The sequence below is a fragment of the Pseudophryne corroboree genome, chromosome 7, assembly GCF_028390025.1.
Source record: "Pseudophryne corroboree isolate aPseCor3 chromosome 7, aPseCor3.hap2, whole genome shotgun sequence".
NCBI classification, from domain to species: domain Eukaryota; kingdom Metazoa; phylum Chordata; class Amphibia; order Anura; family Myobatrachidae; genus Pseudophryne; species Pseudophryne corroboree.
Genome location: NC_086450.1, coordinates 175,587,644 through 175,597,061, shown reverse-complemented (window position 1 = coordinate 175,597,061; position 9,418 = coordinate 175,587,644). Strand labels below are relative to the sequence as shown.

Here is a 9,418-nt window from a genome sequence, read left to right as displayed (position 1 = left end):
GCGATGAAAAATACCGAGCGAACAACTCGGAATGAGGGCCCATAGATGAAGGGTTTATGTTAATAAACCATGTTGTGCCTAGGCGCAGCAAACTAGCCAAGATAACCGTGGACCCATCTGTACTTACTGTATTTATCCAAATCCCCAGCCAGTGTCCCTTTATGGGAAGAAAGGTGGGTTCAGGGTACTGTACGTTCAATAATATTTTACCTACATGATAAATACATTACTTTCTAATGCAGTCACTGTTTAGTGCTGCCCTCAGGAGCCACCGTAAGTAGTTTTTACTATTTAGATTGCGCATAATAGACCATTATCCTGGCAGTCTTAAGGGGGGTACTCACGGAGCGATCGCTGCTTAAAATCTAAGCAATCTGACTAGATTGCTTAGATTTTAAGCACGATCGCTCCGTGTGTAGCCCCCTCAGCGATAGCGATGCGCAGCCCCGCGCATCGCTATCGCTGCTGCTAGATTGGCCTGCATGCAGGCCAATCTAGCTGGTCACTTACTTCACCCGCTGGGTGAAGTGAGCGGCCCCCCCGTCTCCCCCCGCACGCTCAGCACAGATCGCGCTGTGCTGAGCGCCGGGAGAGATGTGTGCTGAGCGGTTCGCTCAGCACACATCTCTCTGCCATCGGCCAGTGAGTACTGGCCTTTACATAGGCTGCAGCAATTCACAATTGGCTGCATGCACTTTGTTCCCCAAGAGGCTGTAAACAGACAATTTATTAAGGCATGGGGCCTCTGCTTTACCTGTAAACATGCTGCGATCTTCATGGGAACCTCTGATTGTTCACCTGTTGCCATTATGATTAAGGTGAATGTCTGCACTTTCACCCTGACCCAATGGTGCATCTATAATTGGTGCAGCAAGCACATGGACTCCATGATCCAGGGGGGTCCACAGTACACACCCAGCACCCATATATTATACTCTCCAAAGCCTGTGTCTGGAAAAATGGCGCAGCAGGCATTTTCCATGAGACCTGAGCATGTGCAATAGACTCTAGCACAGTACCAGAGTACAATAGAAGAGTGGGCCCCTGGAGGATGCACTGAGGGGGCCACATACCTGTTTGACTGTTTGCCTGCCCATGCACTGCAATTTGCTTATGCTTGTACTACAGCACCATCTTTCCGGTGATTCCGCTATTCTCTGTTCACTTTCTAACATGTTTCACCCTGCTGGACTTTGTCAGAGGACTCCAGTGGGGTATAACATGTTAGAAAGTGATCTGGAATCCATCAGGCTAGCTGAAATGATCCCTGAAATGCTCATGGCTCATCAGTGCCATAACTAGACATTTTAGCACTGTGTGCAAGAATCAGCATCGGTTTCATCCCATATACAAAACAGGGCCAGTATGCGCCATAGGCGCGCCCTAAAATTATAGGGGTGTGGCTTCATGGGGAAGGGGCATGGCCACCGAGCTCCCTTTTACATAATACTGTAGGCAGAGCTCCCTTTTACACATTACGTCAGATAGAGTCCCCTTTTACACAGTACGGCAGGTAGAGCCCCCTTTTACACAGTATGGCAGGTAAGGTCCTCTTTTACACAATACAGCAGGTAGAGTACCCTTTTACACAGTACAGCAGGTAGAGTCCCCCTTTTACACATTAGGCAGGTAGAGTCCCCCCTTTACACATTAGGTGGGTAGAGTCCCCCTTTTACACATTGGGCAGGTAGAGCTCCATTTTACACACTACGGCAGGGAGAGTCCACCTTTTTACACATTACAGCAGGCAGAGTCCCCTTTTTACACATTATGGTATCAGAGCACCCCTTTTACACATTCCGACAGTGGAGTCCCCTTTTTTACACATTAGGCAGGCAAAGTACCCCTTTTTACACATTATGGTGGCAGAGTACCCCTTTTACATATTACGGCGGCAAAGTCTCCCTTTTATACATTACGGCGGCAGAGTCCCCCTTTTTACACATTCTGGCAGGCAGAATCCCCCTTTTTACACATTAGGCAGGCAGAGTCCCCCTTTTTTACACATTATGGCAGCAGAGTCCCCCTTTTTTACACATTACGGCAGGCAGAATCCCTCTTTTTTACACATTAGGCAGGCAGAGTCCCCCATTTTACACATTATGGCAGCAGAGCCCCCCCTTTTTACATATTAAGCAGGCAGAGTCCTTTTTTATACATTAGGCAGCAGAGTCCCCTTTTTTTACATATTATGGCAGCAGAGCCCTCTTTTTTACACATTAGGCAGGCAGAGTCCCCTTTTTACACATTAGACAGACAGATTCCCCTTTTTACACATTAGGCAGGCAGAGTCCAAGAGAGAGAGTGGGGGAGCGCAAGAGAGAGAGAGAGAAAGAGAGAGAGAGTGTATTATACTTAATTGTGAGTACCCTTTTACACAGTACAGCAGGTAGAGTCCCCCTTTTACACATTAGGCAGGTAGAGTCCCCCTTTTACACATTAGGCAGGTAGAGTCCCCCTTTTACACATTAGGCAGGTAGAGCTCCATTTTACACATTACGGCAGGGAGAGTCCACCTTTTTACACATTATGGTATCAGAGCACCCCTTTTACACATTCCGACAGTGGAGTCCCCTTTTTTACACATTAGGCAGGCAAAGTACCCCTTTTTACACATTATGGTGGCAGAGTCCCCGTTTTACATATTACGGCGGCAAAGTCCCCCTATTATAAATTACGGCGGCAGAGTCCCCCTTTTTACACATACTGGCAGGCAGAATCCCCCTTTTTACACATTAGGCAGGCAGAGTCCCCCTTTTTTTACACATTATGGCAGCAGAGTCCCCCTTTTTACACATTACGGCAGGCAGAATCCCTCTTTTTTACACATTAGGCAGGCAGAGTCCCCCATTTTACACATTATGGCAGCAGAGCCCCCCCTTTTTACATATTAAGCAGGCAGAGTCCTTTTTTATACATTGGGCAGCAGAGTCCCCTTTTTTTACATATTATGGCAGCAGAGCCCCCTTTTTTACACATTAGGCAGGCAGAGTCCCCTTTTTACACATTAGACAGACAGATTCCCCTTTTTACACATTAGGCAGGCAGAGTCCAAGAGAGAGAGTGGGGGAGAGCAAGAGAGAGAGAGAAAGAGAGAGAGAGAGAGAGAGTGTATTATACTTAATTGTGACCAGCTGGCAGGCCTCTCCTCCTTCCCACCCTATGCTGCGCACTTCTTGAAAAGGAATGGATGGAATGCCTGCCTGAGTCCGCCTCTTCCCCAGCAGCTCCTCGCAGCGCAGGGCAGGATGCAGGGCAGTGTGGGAGACTGAGTAAGCTGGGAGAGAAATAGGACGTCTCTCCTGAGTTGAAGAAGGTGGTGATCCGGCTTCCAGAGGCAGACACTCTTGTTCCGGGAGCCGGCAGTGCTCCCGAGTCCCTTGCAGCAGCGGCAGCGGGAAACAGGTTGCGGTGGGAGTGAGTTGTGAGTCGGACTGGAGATAGCGGTTGTGCGGATAAGGGGTGTGCTGCCAGATGGTGCACCCTCAGTGCATTTGCGTTGTGGGAAAGGCACCATTTGTGCACACCTAGTTATGGCCCTGCAGCTCACTAACAGCACCAACCTAATCAGACCTGTACAGCAACCATATGGCTACCAGCACCTTTCTACAGGTGCATAAGACTATCGCTCAACACACTACAGACCATGCTCTATGGCTTTCAGGCTAATCCAAACACCACCGTTCACGCCACTTTCTTCAGTAGTGGCTCTTGCCATGGGCAAGCAGGCTTTTTGCCCTGGGCACCGTTGTCCCGAGGGTGCTGCTGCCGCCATGGCAGGAGCCGCTAATGGTGCCGTGTGGTGCGCCTGACGTCATCGCGCACCGCACGGCATTGTGGGAGCAGCAGTAGACACTAGAGGTCATAATTGACCTCTAGTGTCTGTGCGGTGCTATGAGACATTATGATGTCTCTCCCATAGATCCGAGGAGCAGTGCCGGCGGCTGGAGACGGAGGACAGCAGAGGTCGGGAAGCAGGAGCGGGGCTGGTGAGTATTTTTTTATTTTTTGTGTAAGCGGTGCTACAGGGGGCATTAATAATGGGGGCATAGCTACAGGGTGCACAGTACTGGGGGCATAAATAATAGGGGCACAGCTACAGGGGGTATTTATACTGGGGGCACAGTACTGGGGGCAGAACTACTGGGGTCAAAACTACTGGGGGCACAGCTACAGGGGCACAGGACTGGGGGCAAAACTACTGTGGGCAAAGCTACAGGGGGCACAGTACTAGGGGCACAGCTACTGGGGGCACAACTACTTGGGCCAGAACTATAGGGGGCACAGCTACAGGGGGCATAACTGTGACCTCGCCCCCTCCCAATGAAGCCACGCTATTTTTTTACACGCTTCTACAGCACACACTATCTCTGTTTTACCTGTCAGGGGGGAAGGAAACTTTCGCCCTTGGCGCCACAAGGTCTAGAACCAGCCCTAACTAAAGCGACTCCTCCACCGATAGCCGGGGGCAGATATAAAAGAAGCATCTATTTGAACAGAGTCTCATCCTAGGCACAGCATCTGCAGGAAACTGGGAAGCACCACCGGAGACATAATTGTGCCGCATGCAGAGGCATCATCAGCCAGGTACTGTAACCATGGTCAGTGGTAATATGGCCGCATAAGAGCCAAGGGAAGCATTATTTCTGAGCGTGAACAAATGGGCCGATCTTACCATTAAGAATTCTGCGGGACGCTACTAAAAGCTACTAATACCTATCTTTCTACTGAATTGAATTGTCAGAACGTACCTGAAATGCAAAATATCACTGTGGTATCTTACAAATCACCATTAACACCTGGAACTATATGAACATATGGCAGTATTTAACCTCATCATCTTCGAATTTCAGTGATAATATTTTCTCATCTACCTGTATATCATATTGCACTATTGTTTGATGCAATTTTCCCTATGGTATATGCACCTCTTGGAAAATATTTGTAATAATTGCACTAGGAATATTTTATGTGTGATATTTTTAAATGTGTTTAATATTGTTGCTCTCATTAGGGGGTACTCCAAATCAAGTAATTGTTTTAATATTGTGTATCTATGTAAAAATGTGAGCATTAGAATAAATATTTTGATTGCCTCCATTGTATTACCACAGTTCCCAGCACCAGTGCCGTAACTAGACATTTTAGCGCTGTGTGCAAGAAGCAGCATTGGCGTCCCCCACATATTTAAAACAGGGCCAGTGTGCGCCTTCGGTGCGCGCAAAAAATATAGGGGAGTGGCTTCACGGGGAAGAGGCATGGACACAAAATAATACCAATTCCTATTACGCAGTACAGTAGTCTCCATTATTCAAATTATGCCGCACAGTAGTGCCCCTTACACACATTACACCGGGTAGGGCCCCTTTTACACATTACGCTAGGTAGAGCCTCTGTCACACATTACTGCAGGTAGAGTCCCCTTTTGCACGTTATGACAGGCAGAGCCCCCTTTTACACATTGCAGCAAGCAGAGCCCCCTTTTACACAGTATGGCAGGTAAAGTACCCCTTTTTACACATTATGGCAGCAGAGTACCCCTTTTTACACATTACAGCAGCAGCGTCCCCCTTTTTACACATTATGGCAGCAGAGTCCCCCTTTTTACACATTACGGCACCGTGGACCCCTTTTTACACATTACAGCAGCAGAGTCCTCTTTGTACACATTACAGCAGCAGAGTCCCCTTTTTACACATTACAGCAGCAGAGTCCTCTTTTTATACATTACGGCAACATGGACCCTTTTTACACATTACTGCAGCAGAGTCCCCATTTTTACACATTAAGGCAGCAGTCCCCCATTTTACACATTACAGCAGCAAAGTCCTCTTAAACACATTGCAGCAGCATGGTCCTCTTTGTGCACATTACAGCAGCAGAGTCCTCATGTTTACACATTAAGGCAGCTGTCCCCATTTTTACACATTACAGCAGCATAGTACCCTTTTCTTTTTACACATTACAGCAGCAGAACCCGTATGGGGGTGGGGGGGGGATTAGAGAGAGAATGATTGTGAGTGTGTGTCGAATCCCCAAGTCAGATCCTGCTCCCCCTAATCTGCCAGCCCAGCTACCTGTTTTTGCATCACACACAGCCTGCTCCCCCTCGGGGATCTGACACCGCGATCTCTCATCCCCGGCGGCTGCTGCAGGTCTCAGGAGGAGCCAGGGGAGAGGCGGGGAGGATCCCCCCTTCTCCTCTCATGCTGACAAAATGTCTCTGTTCTGGCCGCAGTCCGAGCGGCATACTTTGAGAAGCTGGCGGCAGCAGAGCAGCAGCGGCAGGGCTTCCTTGTAGAGCGGCGGCCGGCGGGAGTATCAGTGTACCAGCAGCCATGCGGGTGTGCTGGCAGATGGTGCGCCTTCAGTGCATTTGCGCTGTGGGCAAGGCACCATCGGCACACACCCAGTTACGCCCATGCCCAGCACCACTATATTTTACCACATTAAGCTCTACAGAATAATGTATGCTCAAATTTTACTAAACTTTAATAGAATATTGAACTGAAGGTATCATTTATCTATTTATGACTTTTCGAAAGGCATTGACGGCTTCAGAGATGTTTGAACATTCAAACACACACAAAATCAGAGTAAAAATATGTATTAAACTGATTTTTATAATCTTCAGATTAAACTTCAGCAAACAAAAATGTAACATCTGTCACACCACATTGACAAGCCATATCTAGGAAATCATATAAAAACCACTACGTGTCTTAATCTGGTCACCTGGGAAATTCCCAGTGTTTTAAATGAGTTCAAAGTACAGATAGTTTCCTCTGTAGAAAATATGCTTAGAGCCATAGGCTGATGACAGAAGAGATCATTTTTTTTTTTTGTTCCTTTTGTATTTTTGTTGTGTTTTAAATTCTGCAGAATGCATCACTCCTCAAACCAGTATGTTTTGTTTCTAGGTAAATGTTTGGAAGTCTTAGCAGTCACCTGGTTACTTATTAAGAAACTAGGCATTTACAGTATTTCAGCAATTTATCTTCTTTGTGCCTGCTACTGTATATTTAGCCTTATTTAAAAGAACTTAAGTCAGAATTCTTGTTGCATGAGCAAAACAGCCCCAAGGTGTTAGAAATGGCAAGGTTCACTGGTGAAAGTGGGTGTGAAGCGATGAACATGAGTGATATTTAGCTCAGTGGGGTCATTAGTTCCTAGTACTGTGGCAGCCCAGAGTGCAAACTACTGTATGTCTGCTTTCCACACGCTGTACCCTTGCTTGTAACTTACAGTATACTGATTGGATGTTCTAAGTAAGTATTAAAAAAGTTTCAACATTTGCCCAACCTCTCCATATACAGCAGTATATATTTACATAATATTTATTATAATATATAGAAATGTCAAACAGAAGACATGGCGACCTGTTGACTCCAGTTCATACTTGCCTACCCTCCCAGAAATGGCCAGAAGGCTCCCGAAAATCGTGTGGCCCTCCTGTCCCCCGGAAAGGTGGGCAGGCCTCCTGTTTTCCCTCTCAGCCCCGCCGCAGCCCTCCTCAGCCGCCCACACCAGGAACAGAAGGGCGGTCCGAGGGGATCCAATGATGCGATTCGGGTTGAATCGTATCATCGTAGCTCCGCCCCCCGCTATACAGTGCCTATTTTCTCAGCACTGTATAGCGGGGGGGAGGGAGCCACGAAAACACTGCGCACTTCTCCGAATTCATGCCCCCGGATGGACCGCATTGACTCTGACCACGCCCCCGAACAGCCCATCATGCTGCCGGCCACGCCCCCATGTGCCTACAACGCAAAGTAGGGGGCAGCAAAGTAGGCAATTATGCTCCAGTTGCTGACTAGAAAAAAAAGAGTCCCCTACGTGCAGGGCTACAACAAATGGAGAATATTAGGTGATTTGTTCCTGAACTGCAGAATTTAAAAACAAACTTGTTGATAGATAAAAGTATAGCTCCAGTACATCTGTGTCTCTCTCTGTGTGGGGAGATGAAGAGGAGGGTTTGGTCTCATTACAGTAAAAAATCTTATAATCTGTGAAATCTAATGTTCTGTTTATGCATTGCAATGTTCACAGCTTCCTGTTGCTAGCTAAACTGGCTGTAGTCAAACACAAATTATAAAAGCAATCTGCAGTGACACATTTTCTCATCCTCCACAATATCAAACTTTGAAGGCAGACACCACAAATATGTGTAACACCCTTTCTCCCACCACAGAAGGAGTGGCATACTTGCCTACTTTTGAAAACTAGTTTCAGGAAAATTCCAGACGGCAGCAGAATACGCTGCACAAAGCGCGGCGCGCCGTTGAAGGGGGGGGTGTCATGCTTTGCCCAAAGTGCATGTTGAGGATTACCTATAGGCGTATTTATTGCCACTCAGGGGTGTGTCCTGCAATACTATGATGAGTGTGAATCCGCACCAGTACCATGTAAGTGTGTGAATATTAGAATGATATGTTAACCAATATGTGAGCAGTTTACAACACAATTTCAGAACTGCTTTTTGATTGGTGGTGCTCCCAGGAAATTTGTAGATGAACTACATTGAAGATAAGAGAAAAGACAAAAAACCCTTTTTTGGGAGCACTCTTGATTATTGAATAGGTGTGATGTAAATGGAGATGTCAGTAATTAAAACTTAACCTTTAATTGATCCTTGTATAAAAAATTATAAAAATGTAAAAATATGATAATTGGCAATCAAATGATGCTACTAATAGGAGGATCTTGTAGACCTTTTTAGCATATGTGGTACAAGATCGTTATGTAGGTGAAAATATGTATATATACCTTGGATAACTTCACCAGTTATGGTAAGGGACGAAAAGTGCAAGCAAATGATGGTCAAATCTAGGGATGGTGTCTGACTGTGGAAAAATAATTTTTTTAAAAGAAAGAAAGAGAAAAAGAGAGGGAAAGAAAAGGAAAAGTGATGAAGGTCTCCTTGGAAAATGGCCCACTGCACCTGGTATTCTCAGGAGGTTCCCCTTCCTAGTACTGACCAGGCCATACCTGCTTAGCTTCCGAGATCGGACAAGATCGGGCGTATTCAGGGTAGTATGGCCGTGGGCCGTTTGTTGAAGGAGAAGAGATTACCACTTCTGCTGTCTGTACTATATATAAATCAAAACTGTTGATAGTTCGAAATTGTATTTCCAGATGAGAGAGTGTATAAGGGATAGAAAATTGAAGCAAGCGTTTGGAGAGGGACAGGAATGTGAATACTGAATATGGATTTTTTGTGAAAATTAAGGGATCCTGAAACCTGTCTTCTCACAAAGTATATAGACTAGTAGTGCTCTAATAGAACTGGTTCAATAGGAGCTGAAAGCTGGCTCAATATTAACAATAAAGTGACAGTGCAGGAATAAATGAATGAATGAAAAATGAATAATTAATTAATACTGGCTCAATGGGAGCTGAATGCTGGCTCAATATTAAC

The 9,418-nt window shown here is 46.2% G+C and overlaps 1 pseudogene; it reads right to left on the bottom strand.

Annotated features, from left to right (window-relative positions):
• Positions 1–8,929: 8,929 nt before the first annotated feature.
• Positions 8,930–9,047, bottom strand: LOC134946441 (5S ribosomal RNA; annotated as a pseudogene).
• Between the last annotated feature and the right edge of the window lie 371 nt (positions 9,048–9,418).